The sequence below is a fragment of the Lactuca saligna genome, chromosome 7 (genome assembly GCF_052625555.1).
Source record: "Lactuca saligna cultivar CGN05327 chromosome 7, ASM5262555v1, whole genome shotgun sequence".
Lineage (NCBI taxonomy): Eukaryota > Viridiplantae > Streptophyta > Magnoliopsida > Asterales > Asteraceae > Lactuca > Lactuca saligna.
The window spans coordinates 105,347,464-105,374,694 of record NC_136423.1 but is presented as its reverse complement, the minus strand read 5'-3'; positions in this window follow the sequence as shown (position 1 = coordinate 105,374,694).

The window sequence follows — 27,231 nt, the reverse complement described above, 5'->3', positions numbered from 1 at the left end:
AGAGAAGCTTTGTGAGCCAAAACTTTATTCACTTACTTAAACGTAACCCTAGCATGTTAGAAGAATCATTCACTGTAGAAATGGCAAATGGGAAAACGGAAAACACTAACTGCATATACATGGGTTGTACATTAACTTTAGATGGTCACTCTTTCCCTATCAACCTTATGCCAGTCCAAATAAAAAGTTTCGACGTTATAGTTGGCATGGATTGGTTAAGTCCTCTTCGCGCCGACATCATGTGCTTTGAAAAAGCCGTTTGTCTAAATCTCCCTAACCATGAAACATTAGTGATCTACGGCGACAAATCAAGTACAAACCTTCGCATCATTTCATGCATCCAAGCTCAAAAGTGTTTGCGGAAGGATTATCAGGCATTTCTTGCACACATCATCGATATGAGTCGGGAGGTAAAAGATATAAATAGCATCCCATAGGTACAGGATTTCCTTGATATCTTCCCATAAGAACTACCGGGATTGCCACCACAATGCCAAGTCGAGATCAGAATCGACTTAATTCTAGGGGCTACCCCTGTAGCAAAATCGCCTTATCGTCTGGCACCAGCAGAGATGCAAGAGCTTTCCAGTCAGCTTAACAAACTTCACCAAAAAGGATTCATCAGACCAAGTTTCTCACCTTGGGGAGCACTGGTCTTGTTTGTAAAGAAGAAAGACGGATCGTTCCGGATGCGCATCGACTACCGAGAGCTGAACAAACTCACTGTCAAGAATCATTACCCTCTACCCCGTATTGACGACCTATTTGATCAACTTCAAGGAGCAAGCTACTTCTCAAAGATAGATCTACGATCCGGATATCACCAATTATGAATGCTAGAAGAAGACGTTCCCAAGACAGCCTTCCGAACCTGTTATGGACACTACGTATTTGTAGTGATGCCGTTCGGATTAACCAACGCACCAGCAGTATTCATGGACCTAATGAATAGAGTATGCCGTCCTTACTTGGATCAATTCGTCATAGTATTCATCGATGATATACTTATCTACTCCCGAAGTAAGGAAGAACATAGTCAACATCTACGGAAGGTCTTAGAAACACTACGATCAGAAAAACTCTATGCGAAGTTCTCTAAATGTGAATTTTGGATTCGAAGAGTCGAATTTTTGGGCCACGTTGTTAGCGAAAAAGGGATACACGTGGACCCCTCCAAAATTAAGGCCATCAAGAACTGGTCGGCACCAAAGACACCTACTGAGATTCGTCAATTTCTAGGCCTAGCTGGCTACTATTGCAGATTCATAAAGAACTTCTCTAGAATCTCGAAACCTCTTACTAAATTAACCCAGAAAGGCGTGGTTTATGACTGGGAAGCACAACAAGAGAAGGCGTTCCAAACTCTGAAACAAGCCTTATGCACCGCACCAATACTATCCCTCCCCGAAGGGATAGAAGATTTTGTAGTGTATTGTGATGCATCAAATCAAGGGCTTGGTTGTGTTCTTATGCAACGAGGGAAGTATATTGCTTATGCATCCCGTCAGCTTAAGGCACACAAAGTAAACTACACAACACACGATCTCGAGTTGGGAGCAGTGGTATTTGCTTTAAAGATCTGGAGACACTACCTGTATGGAACAAAGAGTACTATTTACACCGATCACAAGTGCCTTCAACACATTTTCGATCAGAAGGAGCTCAACATGCGACAACGACGATGGGTCGAATTACTCAATGATTACGAATGCGAGATTCGTTATCATCCGGGCAAGGCCAATGTAGTAGCTGACGCCCTCAGTCGAAAAGAATACACTAGTCGGAGAGTCAAATCACTGAATATGACCATCCATTCCCACTTATCCACACAAATTAAAGAGGCTCAACTGGAAGATTTACAAGCTGAACATGTGACGGGTGAATCCCTGAGAGGAATGGAAAAGAATCTAGAAATCAAGGGTGGTGGAGCCTATTATCTCATGGACCGTATCTGGACACCAAGACATGGTGGTTTCAGGGATGTGGTCTTGACTGAAGCACACAACACGAGGTATTCCGTTCACCAAGGTTCAGATAAAATGTATTTGGATCTTAAGAAACTGTACTGGTGGCCTAACTTGAAAGCATAGATTGCTACCTTTGTAAGTAAATGTCTTACTTGCGCTACGGTTAAGTTCGAGTACCAGAAACCTTCAGGATTACTACAACAACCAGAGATACCGGAATGGAAATGGGAACGGATCACTATGGATTTCATAAGCAAGTTGCCCAAGACAATGGGTGGACTTGATACCATATGGGTCATCGTCGACAGATTAACCAAATCCGTGCATTTTCTACAAATCAAGGAGACTGACAAGATGGAAAGGCTTACAAGAACCTACATAAGGGAAATAGTACGATTGCATGGGGTTCCGATGTCCATTATCTCGAATAGAGATACTAGATTTACATCAAGGTTTTGGCAGTCGCTACAAAGTTCCCTAAGGACAAGATTAGACATGAGTACAACCTACCATCCACAAACAGATGGGCAAAGTGAGAGAACGATACAAACTTTGGAAGATATGCTGAGAGCCTGTGTGATTGACTTTGGAAAGGCATGGGATATCCATTTACCTCTTGTCGAATTCTCATACAACAATAGTTATCATACAAGCATAAAGGCTGCTCCATTTGAAGCCCTCTATGGCCACAAGTGCAGATCCCCTCTATGTTGGACCGAAGTTGGCGACACACAACTAGCTAAAGGATGAGATACTGAAAACACTCTCACCGGTCTAGAAATCATAAGAGAAATGACAGAGAAGATCGTTCAGATTTGTGAACGGTTGAAAGCATCTAGAGACCGACAGAAAAGCTACGCTGACCAATGGAGAAAACCTTTGGAATTCCAAGTAGGAGACTGTGTTCTATTGAAAGTCTCACCATGGAAAGGCTTGATATGCTTTGGAAAGCGTGGAAAGCTAAACCCAAGGTACATAGGGCCTTTTGAGATTCTCGCTAGAATCGGCCCTGTAGCTTACAAACTTAATCTACCACGTGAACTTAGTAACATACACCCAACCTTCCACGTATCGAATTTGAAAAAGTATCTGTCCGATGAGACTCTTGTTATCCCACTCGACGAGATCGAGATCAATGAGAGTCTCAACTTCGTGGAAGAACTGGTAGAAATCATGGACCGAGAGGTCAAACAAACAAAACAAAGTCGCATACCCATCGTGAAAGTCCGCTGGAACGCCAAGCAAGGACCTGAATTCACATGGGAACGCGAAGATCAGATGAAACAAAAGTACCCGCATCTTTTTCTCTGATTCACTTTTATCTTTCTTGCTTTAAATTTCGGTACAAAATTCCCTCTAACGGGGGGATGATGTGACAACCCGATATTTCAACTACATGTAAACGACCTAAAAAGTCAAGTATTGTAACCACGTTAGTTGTAATAAAATTTACTTCGAAAATAAAATATCCAAAAAATCACTAATTAAATTACCTTTTATAATAGATGTCATTAAACAGTGATTGTACGTAAAAAGAACGCTCAAATCCGACTTCGTATAAAAAAGTTAGGAAGTTTTCAAGTTCGGCTTAACGGCAGACGGCTAAAAACTCGAATCAGAGATCGAGCGACTTTTGCCCGGAATGACCTAAACAAGAATCGAAGGTCTCAACAATGGTATTTCAACGGTAAAAAGTCTGGCAAAAACCGACGTCAGATAAACAAGTTATGAATTTCTAAAGAAATTTTCTTACCGCGACATTTTAAAAATAAATAATATAAATAACTTCGGAATTTGCCGACGGGATCTAAACGAAAGTTGTAGAGTATGGTCTCACCTTCGCGTGGATATAAAGAACGTCAAAAACGGAGTTCGTATGAAGAATATATGAAATTTTGAAATTTATTAAATAATTTATATATAAATTTATTTAAAAATTCTTGGTATTATCCGAGGGGAGTCACCAGATAGGGCCGAGTTATGCCCCGCGTAACCCCGTACGCCCAGCGTACGCGAGGCCTTGGCCTCGGTTCGTCCACGTCGCCCCTATGCGAGCTACCCATCCCGTTCCATCCGAAGCCGAGGCAGTCGAGGACTCGGTTACGCATGACGCACTCGTACGCCCCGTGTACGCTCGTACGCCCCGTGTACCGAGGTCTCTCAGACCCCTATAAATAGAGATGCGAGGGTTCCGGGAAAAACACCCCATTTCTCTCATTTCTCTTATGATCTTGCCTCGTTTTCCGTGACCATACTACCCCGAAGCCCTGATCACTTTGCTCGAGTCCCGAAGGTCGTTTGTGCCCCCAAGATTCCCGAGAATCCCGAGGAAATCCAATTTCGCGAGCCGAAATTCTGTCCGGTTTTCATCCGGCAACCTCCGATCTTACAAGTGAATTCGTACCCCTATAGTTCACACTTTTAAATGTTTTATGAGTACTTTTACATGCTTTTAAGGGGGGAATACAAGTAAAACACTCGAGTATTATCGTGTTTTATATAAACTTTCACTTTACACGTTTTATCAAAGGAATCATCTTTGATTTGAAACTATCAAAGGGAAACTTTCGTATGCAAATTATACCACGACAACATTTTATCTTTTGAAATGAGAAACGATTTATGTATTTATATAAATCAGATACTTGCTTATACGACATTTCTGTGTGTCGGTTTTGGCACTGCAAAAACTACACTTTTAATAACAAGTGAACACTTTTGCTAAGGGTTTATTATAAAAACGAAACACACTTTTAGGAAACTATAATAGGTATAGTTTCACGAGAATGCTACGAACATTTACATACATGGAAATACTATTTCAAGAAGCTACTTTCATATACAATAACGAACGAATGTTTTCACACGTAAATCAGTTTTATACTAAGTTTTGTGAGACATTAGCTTCATGTACGTTCGAGTACACATTTCATGTCCTGTATTATATACCAGAATCCCTTGGAGGGGGAGCATGGTGTTTGTGTATAGATCTATACGGGCTTGACAACTTGCGCCCTGACTGTTAGCTATGGTCCACCATTTGGGGTGACAAACGTCAGAACATTCCAATGCCTGAAGAACGTTGTGTATAGACATTCCTTTTCAATAGTATGGTTATAAAACTCACATAGAGTATTAAAAACACAATAATTTACGGGGTTTTTCATACATATTTGGAAATTTTATATGTACATACATTTACTAGAAACAAACATTTGTCCTGAACGAAGGCTACATTTATACTAGTAGAAAATATAGGATTTTCTAGGAACATGCAAACAAAGAACAAAAACATTTCATTTCATACAAACATTGTCATTAAATACTAATGAAACTCACCAACTTAAATGCTGATCTACTCTTTGAAAACTACTTGTATGTCCCAGGGATTCAGTAATTACAGGTAACAAACGGATTTTGGAGAAGGGACGCTGCGGCGCCAGTTTAATTTCATATTTTGGACATCATATTGTAATTGATTTTGAACATGTACACTTTTAAACAATGTAAACTTTCAATTATATATATGATGGTTGTATTGCTTTCTTTACTATGTATTCATTTGTTACGTTACCACATGAAGTCATCCGCCCCCGAACGTTTCCGTCGTTCCGGTTTGGGGGTGTGACACATAGTTAGCTTCTTCGTGTTGTATGTGGATGACATACTTCTCATAGGAAACGACATCCCAACTTTGTAGGAGGTTAAGGCCTTTCATCCAACTTTGTAGGAGGTTAAGGCCTGGCCTGGCTTGGGGAAGCTGCCTATATCCTAGGGATAAGGATATTGAGAGATAGGAGTAAGAGACTAATTGGACTTAGTCAAAGTACTTATGTGGATAAGGTACTGAAGAGGTTCAGTATGCAAGATTCCATGAAAGGAGAGTTACCACTCCAGAGTAATGCCAAGCTAAGTAAGACTCAGAGTCCGAGCATAAAGGCTAAGATAGTTGAAATGAATTAGATACCATATGCTTCTGCTGTGGGCTCGATCATGTATGCTATGACTTGTACTCGCCCTGATGTGGCCTTTGCTTTGAGCATGGTCAGTAGATATCAAGGGAACCCTGGCAAGGCACACTAGACAGCGGTAAAGAACATTCTCAAGTATTTGCGGAGTACTAAGGACTGGGTCCTTATCCTCGGAGGCAGTGATGACTTGAGATTGGAAGGATATAGTGATGCTAGCTTTCAAACTGATAGGGATAATTTTCGCTCTCAGTCAGGCTGGGTATTTATCCTAAATGGAGGAGCCATTACTTGGAAAAGTTCCAAGCAGGAGACAATAGCTGATTCAACTTGTGAATCAGAGTACATAGCAGCAAAAGAGGCGATATGGCTAAAGAACTTCATTGGAGACCTTGGAGTTGTACCAGCTATAAAGGAGCCAATGGAAATTTTCTGTGACAGTGAAAGTGCGGTTGCTTTAGCGAAGGAACCAAGAGATCACGGGAGATCTAGGCACATTGACAGAAAATACCATTTCATCAGGCATAGAATAGAAGAAGGACTCCTCGTGGGAAATAGGGTATCATCAGATGAGAACCCGACAGATCCCTTCATAAAGGGACTGAGCAGGGTTAAGCATTTAAAGCATGCAAGGCGCATTGGGCTGAAAGATGATATTAGTTTCAATAACTAGATTCCTGAAACTTGTAAAATGTAATTGACATTTGATGATAAATAAAAGTTGTTATTTATTTATGAGTAAGGTGTTACTATCTTGTGTTAATTGTTTACTATGTTTCAGTTTTGCATGTTTTTACTTCCAGAATAATTATGTTATGGTATATATCATATTATTCAAACCATCCACAGTTAGTCAAACTTTGGAAGTAAGTATTGATTTAAGACTGTCATGAATTTGGCTTGTACGCTTTGTCTAAAGTGCTTTGGATAATGCAATGGTTGCTACAACATTCATGAGTACTCATAAGGGCTGAGTATTGGATTCAACCCACGCTCACTTGTATCACTTCATGGAATTTATCTCGAGTGATCGTGAGACGGTAATATCATATAAATCTTCAAACCTAGAGATATGAGTTGTTGACTATGAGTTGGTTATTCATTGATTGTACGAAAACGCATTGGTAACTCGATGTTATACAACATGCCTTTGTGAGTAATTCAACAAGTAGTTAGTACAAGCATATCAGTCGAAGTTTATATATTCCTTCTAGATATAGAAGCGATATCTGGGCCCCTCGATGATTTGGTTTTGACCTATGTACCGGGCCCGGTCAGAACCTAATTGATGCGTTTAATTTAGTTCCATGTCGAAAGAAATCGGAGATCGAGAAACAAATGCTGGATAATAAGTAAGACCATGTTCCATGTGTTTGTCCGGCTGATATCATAAGAGCAGAGGATGGACAATAAGTAAGACCATGTTCCATGGTTTTGACTTATCTTAAATGGCGTATCATCATCATCTCAGTTCCGAGAGACTTTGAAAGAGTTACGATTGCTAGTCGGATTTTGAAGTCATAATTGCAAATATAGTTATTAGACTTACCCAAGTGGGAGACTGTTGGATATAGTGTCTAAGTCCATAACTTTATTTGGTATGTACTTGATCCGACCCGGCATGGTCCATTTAGGTTGCATGGCATTGCAATAGTTGGATAGACTAAATGAGAGAATATGGCACTTATGATTATTAATATATTATAAGTTCTAATATATTAATAATAGTGTTATTTAATTAGTATTGATCAAGTATTAATCTAGTATTAATTTGGTGATCAAAGTGAGACTATTTAAATATATAGGGTTAATTATGATAATCATCAATTCTTTTATGGTGGATTAATGATCCATGGTTTATGGGTTATGGATGTAACCATTTGGAGCTCCATGGATAGTCCATGGGAGTTACAAACCCATGGGTCATGAGAAATGAAGAGTCATGACAATTATGGGTCTTCTTAATGAAACCCTAATTATGACACCACTATAAAAGGAACCCTTTGGCTAGTAAAATCGGACCTAAGGAGGTTACTAGAGAGCGCATAACCGATTTTGAGTGCTAGAAGTATTCTCTCAAGTTATTCCAAGTTTTGTGGTGTTGTGTGAAGCATTTGAGCCACAACATTTGGGGTGCTAGGCTCACAAAGTCTCAAAGGAATCCAAGCAACAACAAGGTATGTTTTTCTACTAGTTTTTATGTTTTATATATTCCCCATGCCATGATAGTTAGGAAATAACCTTGAAAAAGAAATTTGCATGTATATAGAGAAAACATAGATTCAAGGTTATTAGGGTTGCATGTACACTTAGGAAGTGTTAGAATGCTCAGAACCCATCAATGGATACGTCAAACGTTGTAGATTCCACGAAGATGAACACAGAAATGCCAATAGATGCTATAGAAACTATAGAGATGGTTGAAGCTGTAGAAGAAAATTTTATTGGGAACCCTGATAAGTTTAGAGAACTGATAGAGGATGCGGAGAAGCCCCTATAGACAGGGTGTCTTAATTTCACAAAGTTATCTACAATCATTCAACTACTCAACTTGAAGAGTAAGTATGGAGTATCAGATAAGTGCTTTACAGAATTATTAGTTTTGATAAAAAAAAAACATGTTACCAGAAGGAAACGAAATGTACAGTAGTACATATGAGGCGAAAAAAGCATTTAAGGCAATGGGTTCAGGGTATACTAAGATACATGCCTGTGTCAACAATTGTATACTTTACAGAAAAGAATACACAGATTTGGTAGCATGTCGTACTTGTGGTAAATCAAGATGGAAGTTTGATGAACAAAAAAATAAAATTTACAACAATATTCCTACAAAATGTTTGTGGCACTTTCCAATTATTCCGCGCTTCAAGCGTCTTTTCTAGTCTAAGACAACTGCAAAATATTTAACATGGCACACAACAGAAAGAATGGTGGATGTTGGAGTTTTAAGTCACCCAGCTGATTCACCAGCATGGGCTGCCATTGATGAAAAATATCCTGATTTTGCTAGCAAAAGAAGGAATTTGCGACTAGGCATTTCAGCGGACGGGGTTGATGTGAACAGAGGAAATAGGAGTCATAGTGTTTGGCATGTTTTAACTGTAATTTACAACCTTCCACCATGGTTGTGTATGAAGAGAAAGTTCATCATGCTTTCGTTATTGATTTCGGGAACACCAGGAAACGATATTGATGTGTTCCTAGCACCTTTTATTGATGATCTACAATTATTTGTTGATTTTGGAGTTGAAACATATGATGCATATGCACAAGATCATTTTAAACTACACGCAGTTGTGTTATGGACTATTAATGATTATCCTACTTTAGGTACATTAAGTGGTTGCCCATACAACGGTTTTCAAGGTTGTGTTGTGTGTGGTGAAGAGACACACTGCATTAGACTCCCTAAATCGAATAAGCAGAGTTATGCTGGTTATAGAAGATTTCTACCGTATGATCACCTGTTCAGAAGACAAAAGAAGGCATTCAATGGATAACAAGAGTTCTCACCCTCTCCAGAACCTATGAATGGGGAGGAAATATATAACAGGGTTAAATTTATAATTAGTAAATGGGGAAAGGTTAATAAGGGCAAGGAGGCAGAAATCCAACAAGCAACAAGTGGAAGAGGTGGGAATATGAATAAAAAAAAGAGAAAATCACACCAACTGGGTACTTCAGATGTGGGCCTGCAAAATAATACATACTGGAAGAAATTCAATATATGGTATAGACAACTAAGGTTTGGCCCGACAATTTGGTTCCACATTGTATAGATTTTATGCATGTGGAAAAGAACGTGGGTTAGAGTTTAATAGGAACTGTTTTGAACGTTCCCACGACGACGAAAGATGGTTATAAAGCTCGATTGGATTTGGTTCATTATGGTTTGAAACCATAGCGGCATCCTAAGATAGAAGGGAACAACACAACACTTCCCGCAGCAGGTTGTACGTTGACAAAAGAGGAAAAAGACAAATTATGTGAGACTCTATACAACTTAAGGGTTCCTCAAGGGTGTTATTCTAATTTTTTTAATTTGTTGAGTCTAAAGGATAGGAAGTTGATCGGACTAAAATCACATGACTATCACATGCTCATGCAGCAATTTTTGCCCATAGCAATTCGATCTATTATGCATCCACCAACCAGAGTTGCTATAACAAGGTTTTGTTTCTTTTTCAAATCAATATGTAGCAAAGAAATCATAGTGGATGAGCTCGATAAGTTGCAAGAGGAGTTATGTGTAACCATATGTCTTCTTGAGAAACACTTTCCACCATCATTTTTTGATGTGATTATTCATTTAACCGTTCATCTCACTAGGGAAGTAAAATTATGCGGTCCAATATTATTTAGATGGATGTACCCATTCGAAAGGTATATGAAGGTTATTAAGGGGTACGTGCGAAACAAAAATAGACCAAAAGGATGCATTGCTAAAGAGAATGTTGCAGAAGAGACAATTGAGTTTTTTAGTCAATTCCTTAAAAGGATGGATACTGTTGGTATTCCACCTGACAATCATAACAATTGTGGAATTGATAAAGGTGTAGATATGTAACAACCCGAAATTCATATCCTTAATTGTAACCCTTTTCGCGACTCGTTCCGATCATCCAATCGCCGTTTCCGATTTTGTTTCAGTTTCCGACCTTTTATTAAGTCGTTAATGTGAATTTTATTTTATGACTTAATAAGTGTCTTAATACCCTTAGAACTCATTCTAACATCTCATATTAATGATCGGAACATTTTTAGAACCAACCATATCGGGGTACGACAAATTGGCCGGGTAAGACCAAAAGCCCCGTCTAACGCCAGTATCGGGTAGAATTCTACCATGTCCCGAACTTGGACACTATTTAAAGTGATTCAAGTCTCCATTTTGAAGCTTTTGCTCCATTTTACAACTATCACTCCAACCTCTCTCCTCAAACTAGATTTAAGGGTCAAAATCTCAAGTTTAAGGCTTCAAATCACCAAGGTACCTTCCCTAATTTGTTATGCAACATCTTTAGCCCTCAAATTCGAGTTCAAACCATGGGATAGGACCATTACCATGAGTTTACATCCCTAGAACAGTCGTAGGCCGTAAACTCACATAAAAGGGGTTTTTGGAGCAACAAAACCCTTCCAAACCTCAATTGGACCTTGTATATGGCTAGAGGACTTTATGAAATGGAATTAGAATGCCTCAAACCAAGATTTGAAGCCTTGAATATGAGTTTACGGCCCTGGAAGGTGCCTAGGCCGTAAACACATATTTGAAGGGTTTTTAATCCATTTAACCCTTCCAAAACACAAACAAGACTTAGATATGATTTTTAGAATATTGGAATTGGACTTAGAACACTTCAAACATAAATTTTGAGAGGTTTATATGATTTTACGGCCAAGGCATGAGCTTGGGCCGTAAACTCCCCAAAAATGGGTATAAATTCATTTCTAAGGTGTTAGAAAGCCATCCAACACCACCAAAAGCCTTGGAATAAATCATAGAACCAACCAAAAATAGTTTAAGGGCTTTAAACACATCAAAATCCCACATTTGAGAGTTTACGGCCATAGAACATGCCCCATGGCCGTAAACTCCTATAAGGATGTCAAATGTGCCCAAAATTGATTTCTAGGCTTGTTAGAATTTTTAGAATCACATGTGATTAATTTTGGGGCCTTAACAACACTTATTCTAAGAGATATGAGAGTTTACGGCCATAGAACTCATGCCTAGGCCGTAAACTCCTTTAAGTGTTGCATTTGGTGATTTTAATTTAATCCAAGCCTTAGGTAAAATTATTCCAAGCATTTCCAAGTGGTATTGACCCTATATGACCCATTAGACACCATAAACCACCCCCATCATGAGTTTACTGCCGTAAACTCATGGGGAATGGGTGGTTAGGCTGTAAACTCAATTAGGAAGTTTACTCTTGGGGAGTAAACTCAAATCCCAAGTCCCACACTTCAATTCCCGTCCGTAGATGTCACCCGGGTCACTCCAAACACCCGTTTTGAGGTGTTTTCGTTCGTTGGAGTGTAACTTCATATCTAATTAGAGTTTGTAAATCTAATTAGATATATTTGTATTCCATTTCATTTTACATAGGAACCTCGCGTGTTATCAGGCCTCAATTCGACGTTTAGCATCCGAAATCGACACACTTCCGCGTCCGGTGAGTTCATACCCCTACCCTTTTTCAATGGTTTTTCAATGTTTTCAGGGGGGGAATACAAGCAAAAGTACAAGAATATCTTTTACTCAATCACATGATTTCAATTAAATGGTTTCATAATTGTACATTTTAAGAATTAAAAACCTTTTAAACAAACTGTTTTAACTTGCAGAGTTGTTTGTTTTTAACCCGATTTTCAATTCTTATTATACACTGTTATATTGTGTACTTTGCATTTGATTGTTCACATTTAAACTGATAGAATACATAAACCACTATAATGTCCTTAATAATACACCTAGGGTCGAGCGTAAAAGGACAGCCATCATTAAATAACACCTAAGCTCGAGTGTAACGTCCTTAATAAAACACCTAGGCTCGAGTGTAAAGGACAGGTACGTAGAATATAGTCAGTCATAAATACTACTTTCTTAGTCGAAAAGTAAAGAGTAATCTTAATGATTGGAGACACATCCTTGTAACACTTCCATGGCACGAGATAGTGGAGGACTAACCTTGTAACCAGAATCTCCGTTCGTAAGAGAGTGTGGCTTGAGTGTATAGATCTATACGGGACTGACTATCCCACACCTGACTGCTAGCTATAGCCGAACCGAATGGTTCAAGGGTGAAAAAAGTCATAAAAAGGATACTGACCATGGTCCGAGTCATATCCAGTCTTAGTATGGTTAAGGACTCGCAATCTAGATTATTAACGTTTCAGACTCATTTACTAGCTTTATGTACGTAGTAAAGCTAATGTACATCTAGGGATGACAGATACACACACAGTCAGGAAAACATGGGGTTTTCCTGGGAAGAACACTAAACATGACCAAAACCAGTAAAGATATACACACAGCCAGGGAAACATGGGGTTTTCCTGGGAAGGACACCGAACATAGTCAGAACTAGTAACAGTTCACACACATAAAGTCAGGAGAACATGGGGTTCTTCCTGAGTAATAGTGGTACGAAATTAGATAAGTGTAATAAGTTAAACAATTGAACTACATTTCTCAAGAACAATCATGTTTTAATTAGACATCGTTTACTTTACTTTTGGATTTGGAAACTAACTTTACATAAGAAAATATGGGATTTTCTTGGATTATCACTTTTCAGGAAACCAAAGGAACTCGTACATTTTCAGAAAAACTAACCGCTTATGAACTCACCAACTTTATGCTGATTTTCAAACCGCTTGTATTCTCAGGTCCGAGTTAGACAGGTACCCGAAGACCCTTTTGTGTGAAGACGGAGTTCTCAGAAGACTCCTTTTGTGTTGTTCATATATACTATGTATCACTTGTATAACTTATGCTTTTGAAACATATGTAAAACTTTCATATATGTAATGTAATGGTTGATTTACTTTACTTACTATGTACATTGGATTTGATACTCAACGTGGAGTCAACCCCGGAAATGTTTCCGCCTTCGGTTTTTGGGGTGTGACAGATTGGTATAAGAGCCCTTGTTTATAGTGAATGAAGTATACCAAACCTTACATGGTATAAAACTATAAACATTAAAGGGCCTGAGTGCTCTAAATTAAAAGTATCTTCAAAACTATAAGTATTTTCAAAAGTATACAAGTATACCGACCCGTTGAAATCCGTAACTACAAGGAGAACAAAACATAAGTAAATGGATGTTGTACACTGCGGTTAAACCTGGGCAGTTATGTAGTCGTGTCTAGGATCAATATAGCCTGGCCAACTATATTCATTCGAGACATAGCCAACATGTGCTTGGGAGTGACTGTGGTACGCAGAATGCCTAAAACTTACCTAATATCTCAAACAACGAATCTTCGCTGCAACGAACCATGAAATACTATGGGAGTATTTCTCGAGCCAATCCTTCGTAGAAAATCCTCGTATATGTGATGTTACTTTAACATTCCTCTGGCGATAAAATGTTTTGACTTGATAACTCTTTCCTGCTTTATCGCTTAGTATAATGCTATATCTGTCTTGATGAGATATCCCCTGTTCCATATCTCTTGATTCAATTCAGAGGACTTATCATCCTCTCTTTCTTGATCTTATTAGATCAAGATGCCTCCAAGAAAGAGACCCAGCTCGAAAAACAACGACAATCCTCCTCCGCCACCACCTCCTCCTCAATTTGATCTCGCATCACTTCGGATAGTTCTGACTGCCGCAATGGTGGCAGCCATGTCACAAATAAATCCCGGTGGCTCAGGAGGTGGCCCCCAGCCCCAAAACCCAGAAGATAGCCAGGGATGCCGAAAAGAGGGTTCCTATAAGGATTTCATGAATGCCAAACCCACATCTTTTGATGGCACTGGAGGTGTCATTTCCCATACCCGATGGTTCGAGAAGATCGAATCTATCTTTGAAATCTGCGCTTGTTCAGATTCAGACAAGGTGAAGTTTGCCGCCTGCACCTTTCTCGACAAAGCTCTGACTTGGTGGAACGGCCGAGTCAAATCCCTAACCTTACCTGTAGCCAACACCATGGGTTGGGAAGCCATGAAGGAACTTTTGCTGGCTGAGTACTGCCATCAGGGAGAAATGCAGAAGTTAGAACATGAACTATGGAACCTGAAGATGAAAGGTTCTGACATTGCTGCTTATACTTCCAGGTTCGACGACTTGGCACTACTTTGTCCGGGAATGGTTACCCCGGAAAGTAAGAAGATAAAGAGATTTATCTGGAGGCTAACTCAGCCAACGAAAGGAAATGTCATAGCTGCGAGTCCGGATACGTACGACAGCGCCAAATGCTTAGCACAAATCCTAATTGATCACCGTGATGACCTTGAAGAGGCAGCTACCACTACTGAGCCGACGGTGAGGAGTGGCGAGAAAAGAAAACATAGGAAGAAAGAGAAAAGCCAAACATCACACGAATCTTCAAAGAGACAGCAAACGGTGGCAATTCACGCTGTCACTTCCTTTGCAACTGTTTCTGTTGATGGTTCCTCAACCCGAAAATCTGCAAATAGGTATGCTGGAACCCTTCCTGGTTGTGGCAAGTGCAACTATCATCATCTTTTGTCCGGTCCATGTATAGAGGTAATTTGCAACAAATGTGGCATAAAGGGTCACATGGCGAAGAACTGTAAGACACCAACTCAATCAACAAGTCAAACTTCCGGAGCGGGCATCGGTCGGGCCTGCCATGGTTGTGGAGAAGTGGGACATCTCAAGCGAAACTGTCCTAAGACTATAAAACCTGGTAACATTGGAAGAGTTCTAGCGATAGGACAAGAAGAGACAGCCACCGATCCCACCATTGCCACAGGTATATTTTCCCTCGTTAAATTTATATGCATGTGATTCTTTTCGATTCTAGCACCGAAAGAAATTCGTTAACCATCCATTTGAACATTTTCTAACCCCCGTCGTTTACGAGTAACCAAAAATGTATGTCTTCGAGATGGTTATCACATGAAAATGAGAACGCTTGTGTCGTATTCGTAGATTGTTTTCTCAATCTGAGTGATTATTCTTTTCCATTCGATCTATTGACAAACTTTTTATGAAATGCTTTGATGTCACCCTTAACATGTAATGACTGAGCCTCATTCATACTGTCTTCCCTAGTTTCGAGAAAGCCATTTGTTCTAATCTTCCTCTAACTTGACTCTCATGATCTTCGTACATCAAAGCTTAAAAAGTTTGCTCATGTATCTCTCGTCCAAGTGATCATCGAGAAACGAGAAGTCTATGATCCTTTCCCGATGCTATTTCTAAAGAATTCTTGAGAATTCATTCCGAACGCGTAGTCTAGTCTCGCATCGACCTAATCCCGGGAATTTCCTCGTAACCAAACCTCAGTAAGCAGAATGTGTGCAAGTCAGCAATCAGGGCATGATACGATCACTACGAGGAGGTAGTGACGCCCTTCGGTCGAACCATTCCCTTGTTCATGTAGATAAGCAAAGCAGTCATACTCGTAGATCCTTTCAAAAGCTAAGGCAATAAAGAAGTAGTCGACACCGGGAGCACCCATGGAACCTATCGATCTTTGGGTCCTGTCGGCTACGATCGTAGACTCACGTAGAAGTTCCCCTTAGAACCATTGGACCTTTAGTTATTTTGACATGTGGAAGCGTACCCACTTGTTGAAGGTTTTACCCTGGAAAGACATAGTACATCTTAGGAAGTGCGGAAAACTTAACTTGTGGAACCTTAGACCCTTTGAGATCTTCGTTAAGAATCGATTCCATAGCCCCCTCTCCGAGCTATCTTAAGGACTCGGTAGCAACCATCTGGTATTCCGCATCTTTATTCGTAAGGCTTGCCGACCTGACGAAACCCTAGTAAATTCCTTTGAGGAAATAAAAATCCAAATTTTCATGTATGAATCAATTGAGATCGTAGATTGAGAGGTTAATCATACGTAACAAAGCCACATCCTGACAGTGAGGGTTCGCTAGAATGTTAAGCGGAGACCCGAATGCAGTAAATTCATCTCCATATATCTTTCCACTTCGTGATCTGTGTTCGAATCTTTGAATTTCGGGACGAAATTCCCTCTAAAGGGGGGATAATGTAACAACCCGAAATTCATATCCTTAATTGTAACCCTTTTCGCGACTCGTTCCGATCATCCAATCGCCGTTTCCGATTTTGTTTCCGTTTCTGACCTTTTATTAAGTCGTTAATGTGAATTTTATTTTATGACTTAATAAGTGTCTTAATACCCTTAGAACTCATTCTAACATCTCATATTAATGATCGGAACATTTTTAGAAGCAACCATATCGGGTTACGGCAAATTGGCCGGGTGCGACCAAAAGCCCCGTCTAACGCTGGTATCGGGTAGAATTCTACCATGTCCCGAACTTGGACACTATTTAAAGTGATTCAAGTCTCCATTTTGAAGCTTTTGCTCCATTTTACAACTATCACTCCAACCTCTCTCCTCAAACTAGATTTAAGGGTCAAAATCTCAAGTTTAAGGCTTCAAATCACCAAGGTACCTTCCCTAATTTGTTATGCAACATCTTTAGCCCTCAAATTCGAGTTCAAACCATGGGATAGGACCATCATAATGAGTTTACAGCCCTAGAACAGTCCTAGGCCGTAAACTCACATAAAAGGGGTTTTTGGAGCAACAAAACCCTTCCAAACCTCAATTGGACCTTGTATATGGCTAGAGGACTTTATGAAATGGAGTTAGAATGCCTCAAACCAAGATTTGAAGCCTTGAATATGATTTTACGGCCTTGGAAGGTGCCTAGGCCGTAAACACATATTTGAAGGGTTTTTAAGCCATTTAACCCATCCAAAACACAAACAAGACTTAGATATGATATTTAGAATATTGGAATTGGATTTAGAACACTTCAAACATAAATTTTGAGAGGTTTATATGAGTTTACGGCCAAGGCATGTGCTTGGGCCATAAACTCCCCAAAAATGGGTATAAATTCATTTCTAAGGTGTTAGAAAGCCATCCAACACCACCAAAAGCCTTGGAATAAATCATAGAACCAACCAAAAATAGTTTAAGGGCTTTAGACACATCAAAATACCACATTTGAGAGTTTACAGCCATAGAACATGCCCCATGGCCGTAAACTCCTATAAGGATGTCAAATGTGCCCAAAATTGATTTCTAGGCTTGTTAGAATTTTTAAAATCACATGTGATTAATTTTGGGGCCTTAACAACACTTATTCTAAGAGATATGAGAGTTTACAGCCATAGAACTCATGCCTAGGATGTAAACTCCTTTAAGTGTTGCATTTGGTGATTTTAATTCAATCCAAGCCTTGGGTAAAATTATTCCAAGCATTTCCAAGTGGTATTGACCCTATATGACCCATTAAACACCATAAACCACCCCCACCATGAGTTTACAGCCGTAAACTCATGGGGAATGGGTGGTTAGGCCGTAAACTCAATTAGGAAGTTTACTCTTTGGGAGTAAACTCAAATCCCAAGTCCCACACTTCAATTCCCGTCCGTAGATGTCACCCGGGTCACTCCAAACACCCGTTTTGAGGTGTTTTCGTTCGTTGGAGTGTAACTTCATATCTAATTAGAGTTTGTAAATCTAATTAGATATATTTGTATTCCATTTCATTTTACATAGGAACCTCGCGTGTTATCAGGCCTCAATTCGACGTTTAGCATCCGAAATCGACACACTTCCGCGTCCGGTGAGTTCATACCCCTACCCTTTTTCAATGGTTTTTCAATGTTTTCAGGGGGGGAATACAAGCAAAAGTACAAGAATATCTTTTACTCAATCACATGATTTCAATTAAATGGTTTCATAATTGTACATTTTAAGAATTAAAAACCTTTTAAACAAACTGTTTTAACTTGCAGAGTTGTTTGTTTTTAACACGATTTTCAATTCTTACTATACACTATTATATTTTGTACTTTGCATTTGATTGTTCACATTTAAACTGATAGAACACATAAACCACTGTAGTGTACTTAATAATACACCTAGGGTCGAGTGTAAAAGGACAACCATCATTAAATAACACCTAGGCTCGAGTGTAATGTCCTTAATAAAACACCTAGGCTCGAGTGTAAAGGACAGGTACGTAGAATATAGTCAGTTGTAAATACTACTTTCTTAGTCGAAAAGTAAAGAGTAATCTTAATGATTGGAGACACGTCCTTGTAACACTTCCATGGCACAAGATAGTGGAGGACTAACCTTGTAACCAGAATCTCCGTTCGTAGGAGAGCGTGGCTTGAGTGTAAAGATCTATACGGGACTGACTATCCCACACCTGGCTGCTAGCTACAGCCGAACCGAATGGTTCAAGGGTGACAAAAGTCGTAAAAAGGATACTGACCATGGTCCGAGTCATATCCAGTCTTAGTATGGTTAAGGACTCGCAATCTAGATTATTAACGTTTCAGATTCATTTACTAGCTTTATGTACGTAGTAAAGCTAATGTACATCTAGGGATGATAGATACACACACACAGTCAGGAAAACATGGGGTTTTCCTGGGAAGAACACTGAACATCACCAAAACCAGTAAAGATATACACACAGCCAGGGAAACATGGGGTTTTCCTGGGAAGGACACCGAACATAGTCAGAACTAGTAACAGTTCACACACACAAAGTCAGGAGAACATGGGGTTCTTCCTGAGTAATAGTGGTACGAAATTAGATAAGTGTAATAAGTTAAACAATTGAACTACATTTCTCAAGAACAATCATGTTTTAATTAGACATCGTTTACTTTACTTTTGGATTTGGAAACTAACTTTACATAAGAAAATATGGGATTTTCTTGGATAATCACTTTTCAGGAAACCAAAGGAACTCGTACATTTTCAGAAAAACTAACCGCTTATGAACTCACCAGCTTTATGCTGATTTTCAAACCGCTTGTATTCTCAGGTCCGAGTTAGACAAGTACCCGAAGACCCTTTTGTGTGAAGACGGAGTTCTCAGAAGACTCGTTTCGTGTTGTTCATATATACTATGTATCACTTGTATAACTTATGCTTTTGAAACATATGTAAAACTTTCATATATGTAATGTAATGGTTGATTTACTTTACTTACTATGTACATTGGATTTGATACTCAACGTGGAATCAACCCCGGAAATGTTTCAACCTTCAGTTTTCGGGGTGTGACAAGATAGTAGTTCTATTACAGATGGTACTCCTGTATCAGCTGCTAAATCGGCAAAAGTTTCTGCAGAACTATTCAGCAAAGCACATTTCTTTGTATTGCAAAATACATCTGAAGTACTCCCATATATCAAGTAAGGTTTTTTAAACATACGTTTTTTTATAATAATATTAACATTAACGTATTAACAGACGACACATAGAATTTTTGGAACATCTACACCCTACTAAACGAAAGGCACATCTAGAACAAGAGCATACTAAAACAGTTGGTCATTGGTTACGAAAGGAGGTATATTGTCACACCCCGAAAACCGAAGGCATAAACATTTCCGGGGCAGACTCCACGTTAAGTATCAAATCCAATGCACATAGTAAGTAAAGTAAACAACCATTAAATTACATATAGAAATTTACATTTGTTTCAAAAGTAAAGTTATACAAGATATACATATGCATCATATTAACAAAAGTTGAGACGAGTCTTCTGAGCACTCCGACTTCACCAAAAGATATCGCCGGGTACCTGTCTAACTTGGACCTGAGAATACAAGCGGTTTGAAAATCAGCATAAAGCTGGTGAGTTCATAAGATGTTTGTTTTTCTGAAAGTGTACCAATTTCCTTTAGTTTTCCGAAAAGGTTTGTTATCCAAGAAAATCCCATACATTCTTATGTAAAGTTAATTTAGTTATCGTTTGTTACCAATTGGATTACGTGTTGTATTTTACCCTAGGAAAATCCCATATTTTCCTAATTGTAAGACCGGTTGTATATCACAAAGTATAGTTTAATACACAAAACTATATATTGAAAATCATGGGATCACTATCCCGAACAAGATATAAGATAGTTTGATACATATGAAAATACAGATTAAAGACCATGGGACTACCATCCCGAACTAGATACAAGATAATTTGATATATATGAAAATATAGATTGGGAACAATGGGATTATTATCCCGGACAAGATATATATTTAAACCATGGGATTATCATCCCGTACTTGATATAGATCAAAATCATGGGATTACTATCCCGAAATAGATATAGATTGAAAACCATGGGGTCACTATCCCAGACAAGATATAAGTGTAAACCATGGGATTACTATCCCGTAATATATATAGATCCAAAACCATGGGATTACTATCCCGTATAAGATATAGTTAAAAACCATGGGACAAACATCCCATACAAGTTATAGATACTTTATAAAAAGTAGATACAGAATTGAAACAAGGTCAAAACCAAACCAAAAATGATACTGTGAATAAACTTATATTAATACATATTGTGAGTCGGGTAAACATGCTGATACGACAATGAGACCTCCTTGACGCTTGTCAGACATCGAATGATATCCAGAAAATTTTCACCCCAGGCGTGCCCACCTAGTTGTAGCTAGCAGTTAAGGTGTAGGATTGTCACTCCCAAATAGATCTATTCACAAATTCCTCGCTCTCCCTCCAGGAGACTCTGGTTACACTTCCGGGGAGGATTTACTAATCATCCATAAAGGGTAGTGACTAACTCACAGACTAGTACTAAACTATTCACAAGGTTCTCATCGATATCAAACATACAAAAGATTATGAAACGTAATACAGCGAATATAGATACATACAATGAAACTATCTGGCAATACATTCAAATGATACGGAGATAAACTGAATCAGACATAGTTTATCTAATAACTTTATATACATATTAGTACATGATAAAAACAGACACTAAAGAACCCCAAATTATTCCCATAATAATTTGATTAGTTTGGTTATTTTCTTAAATAAATCCATTTAGTTGTAATTGATAAATCATCCCTTATGCTCAACATAATACATAAGGGGTAAAAGTATTTATAAATTTGCCAGATATTATTTGAAATACATCAATGTTAAGTTTTGAAAACAGTTATAGTTTGGTTGTATTCCCCCCTGAAAACATTGAAAAACACAGAAAAAGCGTAGGGGTATGAACTCACCGGATGAGAAATGTGACGATTTCGGAGGTTAAACGTTGGTTCGGGGCTTGCAAACGTACGAGATTACTATGTAAAATGAAAAGACACACATTTGTGTCTAATTAGGACTTATATTACTTAATTGTAAGGGACAAACACTTTTAGTCGCGAAAACACCCCATTTCAAGTGTTTGGAAGGACCCGGGTGGCGTTTAAGGACGTGTAATGGCACTAGGGACTTGGAATTTGAGTTTACTACCCAAGAGTAAACTCCCTAATGGATTTTTTGGTCATAACACCCATTCCCCATGAGTTTACGGCCATAAACTCATCGTGGGGTGGTTTATGGTGTTTAATGTGTCACAAATGGATATTAACACTTGGAAATGCTTGGAATAATTTTACCTAATGTTTGGATTGAATTAAAATCACCAAATGACAACAATTAAGGGAGTTTACGACCTAGCATGGGACTCATGGCCGTAAACTCTTATATACTCATGAATAATTGTGTTATTGATTCTAAACAAATCACATGTGATTGCTAAAATTGTTCCAAGGCCTTAAATGAATTTTTATGGGACTTTTGAGGTGTTTTTGGAGTTTACGGCCTATGATACCCCCCTCATGGCTGTAAACTCTCCTAAAGTGTGATTTATTATGTTTTAAGGCCAAAAACTTGTTTGTATGCACTTCTAAAAATTATTCCAAGGCTTTAGGGGTGTTAAAGTAGCTTTTTAACACCTTTGGAGGAGTTTACACCCCAAAATGAAGGGTTTACGGCCCAAGCATAAGTCTTGGCCGTAAACTCTCAATTATCCTTCAAATAATGTGTTTAAGGTGTTCTAAGGCTAAAACCAATATTCTAAAATTCATATCTAAGCCTTGTTAGTGTTTTGGAAGGGTTTAAGGTCATAAAAACCCCATATATATATGAGTTTACGGCCCAAGCATGTGCCTTGGCCATCAACTCCTTCAAATCCCTAAAAATCCATGTCTAAAATGTTCTAAGTCCATTCCATGAAGTCATTTAGCCATATCTAAGTCCCAAAATTGTTTAGGAGGGGTTTAAAGGCATAAAAACCCTCTAATTGTGTGTTTACGGCCCAATCTCCTTCTAGGGTTGTAAACTCATCTACAAGGTCTTAATTCTTGTTTTAATCTCGAATTTGAAGGCCAAATATGCTATACAATGAGTTTAGGAAGGTACCTTAGAGATTTGAGGCCTTAAAATTGAGTTTTGGACCCTTAAACTTGGATTTAGGAGAGAGGTTAGAGAGAGAGAGAGTAGTGAGAGAGAAAAAGCTTCAAATGAAAGGTTTAACACGTTTATATAGGTCAGAAAACTTGGACACGGTGGAATTCTACCCGATACCGGCATTAAATGGGGCTTTTGGTCGCACCCGATTAAGTTTCCGAGACTCGGCAGGGACGTTTCTAATATTTATGAAATACATATTTTGGGCTAATTTCATGAGTTCCTAAGGGGTTTGGACACTCATTAGCATCAATTAAACATATAATTTTTATTAACTTAACCCAAAAACGACATCGGAACGTTTCGATATACATCGAGTTATATGGGTAGAATGGGGTTTCGGCGATGAACAACTTCGGGTTGTTACATTATCCCCCCGTTAGAGGGAATTTCATCCCGAAATTCAAAGAATAAGATATAGATCATGAATTTGGAATGAGACACGAATGGATTTGTTGCCTCGGATCTTCACATTCACAAGTGGGATTGGTCTCTGCTAGGCGTTCTAGTGAACTCTCACTAACGGGACGTGACTTTGTTTCGTACATTGACTCTCTCTCAATTTACGATCTCAATCGGTTCTCTCATGGAAGTTTCAACCCTGGACGACTTCGGTTTCCTCAAAGGAAATCACTAGGGTTTCGTTGGTAGGTACTTCTAAAGATTCCAGACGTGAAGTACTGGGTGTATGTTACTAAGTTCTGAGGGTAGCCGAAGTTTGAAGATTGCGGAATCGATTCTACGAAGATCCCGAAAGGTATGATGTTGGGAATCCTTCGGGAAAGACATTTAGAGGAAAGAGCTGCTAACTTCTCATTTCCCGATGATCACAGGAACGAGGGATGCATGGCAATCTATTCAGGAAAATTTTTCGAACTTTAAAGTATGAACTCATACGAAGGTTTGATGCCAAAGATCATGAGAGTCGGGTCGGGGAAAAGATCTAGACAGGCGACCCTTTCGAATTCCAGGATAACAACATGAATGAAGCTCGGTTATTCCATGTCAAACATAGCATCAAAGCATTTCGTGAAAAGTTTCCCATTTAATCGAATGGAACAGAATGATCCTTCGGACTGAGAATACAATCTATAGGTATGAAGTTAGTGTTCTCTATCTTACTGGTGAGCCGTCTCGATGGTACACATATTCGATTACCAACAAAAGATTAAGTTTAGACAGGTGTTCGAATAGATAGATAACATGTTACCCTTTTGGTACTGGAATCGAAAAGAGTTGCAGGTATAGGAAATTTTAAAGAGAAGTATACCTACGGCGAGTGAAGGATCAGTGGTTGTATCTGCCTTGGGGCAATTCCTTTTGAAGTGCCCTGCCTCGCCACAATTGTAGCAGGCTGGACTGATTCCTGCTCCGGATGATTGGTTTGTTGGTTTGGTTGGTTTCCTGCAGGTTCGAGCAAGATGGCCCTTCTTGCCACAGTTGTCACAAATCTTTTCGCGGCATGGAACAGGAATACGGTGATGGTAGTTGCACTTACCACAACAAGGAAGGGTACCGGTGTATCCACTGGTAGGAGTTTGGGCTGTGGAGCCAACAGTTGAAACAGCAATAGGGGCAGTAGTAGCATGGACTGCTACCGTTTGCTGTTTCTTAGAGGAACCTTGCATACTATGGGCCTTCCGTTTGTTCAAGAATTTCTTTTTAGTTCCACCTCCACTTGTGTCTTGCTCAGGAGTAGTGGCTTCCTCTTCAGAGTTGTCTTTGTGATCGATCAGGATTTGTGCAAGACACTTAGCGCTGTCGTATGTGTCTGGCTTCGCAGCCAAGACATTCCCTTTTGTTGCCTGGGTCAATCCCCAGATGAATCTCTCGATCTTTTTACTCTCCGGGGTAACCATTCCCGCACAGAGTAATGCCAGGTCATCGAATCTTGAGGTATAAGCGGCTATGTCGGAACCCTTCATCTTAAGGTTCCAGAGTTCGTGTTCTAGCTTCTGCATTTCGCCCCGACGGCAATACTCTCAAGCAGAAGTTCCTTCATAGCTTCCTAACCCATGGCATTTGCTATAGGTAAAGTTAAAGATTTGACTCGGCCGTTCCACCAAGTCAGGGCTTTATCAAGGAAGGTGTAGGCGGCGAACTTTACTTTGTCAGACTCCGAACAGGCACATATTTCGAAGATTGATTCGATTTTCTCGAACCATCGAGTTAGGGAAATGACACCTCCAGTGCCATCGAACGATGTGGGTTTTGATGGGTTTTGAGCATTCTAACACTTCCTAAGTGTACATGCAACCCTAATAACCTTGGATCTATGTTTGTCTAATTATCATGCAAAGTTGAATTCCAAGGTTATATTCCTATCTAGCATACATGGGGAACAATTTTAACTAGAATAGTAGATAGAATAACTTACCTTGTTGTTGTTTGTGTTCCTTGAAACCTTGTGAGCCTAGCACCCCAAGTGTGATGCCTCAAATGCTTCACACAACACCAAATGCTCTTGGAAGAACTTATGAGAGAACACACACTTCTCAAAAATCGGCCAAGCCCTCTTGTTTCTTAGTGTAAACGATTTTGGTGGAGAATATGTTTCTTATATAGTGTTGACACATCTAGGGTTAAACCCTAATGTGTCATGACTCTTCATTTCCATGACCCATGGGTTTGTAACTCCCATGGAGCATCCATGGAGCATCCTATGGGTGGAACCTAACTTGATAATCCATGGAGCCTCTTAGCCCACTATACAAGATATGGATGATTTACATAATCAACCCATATATTTAATTAGTTATCTTTTGATCACATAATTAATTCTAAATTAATTCTTGATCAAACTAATCAAATAATATTATTAATATATTAGAACTTGTAATATATTAATAATCTCCAAGTGTTATTTCTCTCATTTAGTCTATCCAATTGCATGGTGCCATGTAACCCAAATGGACCATGCCGGGTCGGGTCAAGTACATACCAGAAATAGTTATGGACTTAGACACCTTATCCAACAGTCTCCCACTTGGATAAGTCTAATAACTATTACTGCAAGTATGACTTCAGGAACCGATCGGCAATCGTAGCTCTTTACAAGGTTTCTCGGAATTGAGAAGATGATGGTACGCCATTTAAGATAAGTGATCATATAATCCTCTGTTCTAGATATCAGTCGGACAAATACACGGAACAACGTCTTACTTATTGTCCAACAGTTTGTTTCCCGATTTCCGATTTTTTTGACAAAGAACTTCATTGAACACATCAATTTAGTTCTGACCGGGCCCGGTACATAGGTCAAAACAAAATCATCGAGGAGCCCAGATATCAGCTTCTAATCCAAGAAGGAACAGATAAACTTCGACTCATATGTTTGTTCTACCACTCATTGAATTACACACAAGAGCGCGATTTATAACATCGAGTTACCAATGCGTTTTTCGTACAATCAATGCATAACCAACTTGTAAGTAACAAATCATATCTCTAGGTTTGAAGACTTATACGATATTACCGTCTCACGATCACTCGAGATAGAATTCCATGAAGTGATTCCAGTGTGCGTGGGTTGAGTCCAATGCTCAGAACTTATGAGCACTCATGATTGCTGTAGCCTTGTCCAAGACCTCTACAACCAAACATGACAGTCTTGATTCATACCTACTTCCGACATATGACCGACTGTGGAGGTTTGAATAATATGTTATACCAAACAAAAAATTATTCTGGAAGTCAAAACATGCAAAAGAAATATAGTAAACGATCGACAAGAGATAGCAACACTTTACTCATAAATAAAACACTTTTATTCATCATCAGATGTCAATTACACTTTACAAATTTCGAGGTTATCTAACTACTAAATCTAATATCATCCTTCAGCCCTATGCTCCGAGCATGCTGGAGATGCTTAACCCGAGTCAGTCCCTTCGTGAGGGGATCTGCCAGATTCTCATCTGATGATACCCTCTTTGCCACGAGGAGTCCTTCTTCGATTCGATGTCTGATGAAATGGTATTTTCTGTCGATGTGTCTGGATCTCCCGTGATCCCTTGGTTCCTTGGCTAAGGCAACAGCACTTTCACTATCACAGAAAATTTCCATTGGCTCTTTAATAGCTGGTACAACTCCAAGGTCTCCACTGAAGTTCCTCAGCCATAACGCCTCCTTTGCTGCCTCGGTAGCTGCAATATACTCTAATTCACAAGTAGAATCTGCCACTGTCTCTTGCTTGGAACTCTTCCAAGAAATTGCTCCTCCATTTAGGGTAAAGACCCAGCCCGACTGAGAGTGGAAGTTATCCCTATCAGTTTGGAAGCTAGCATCAC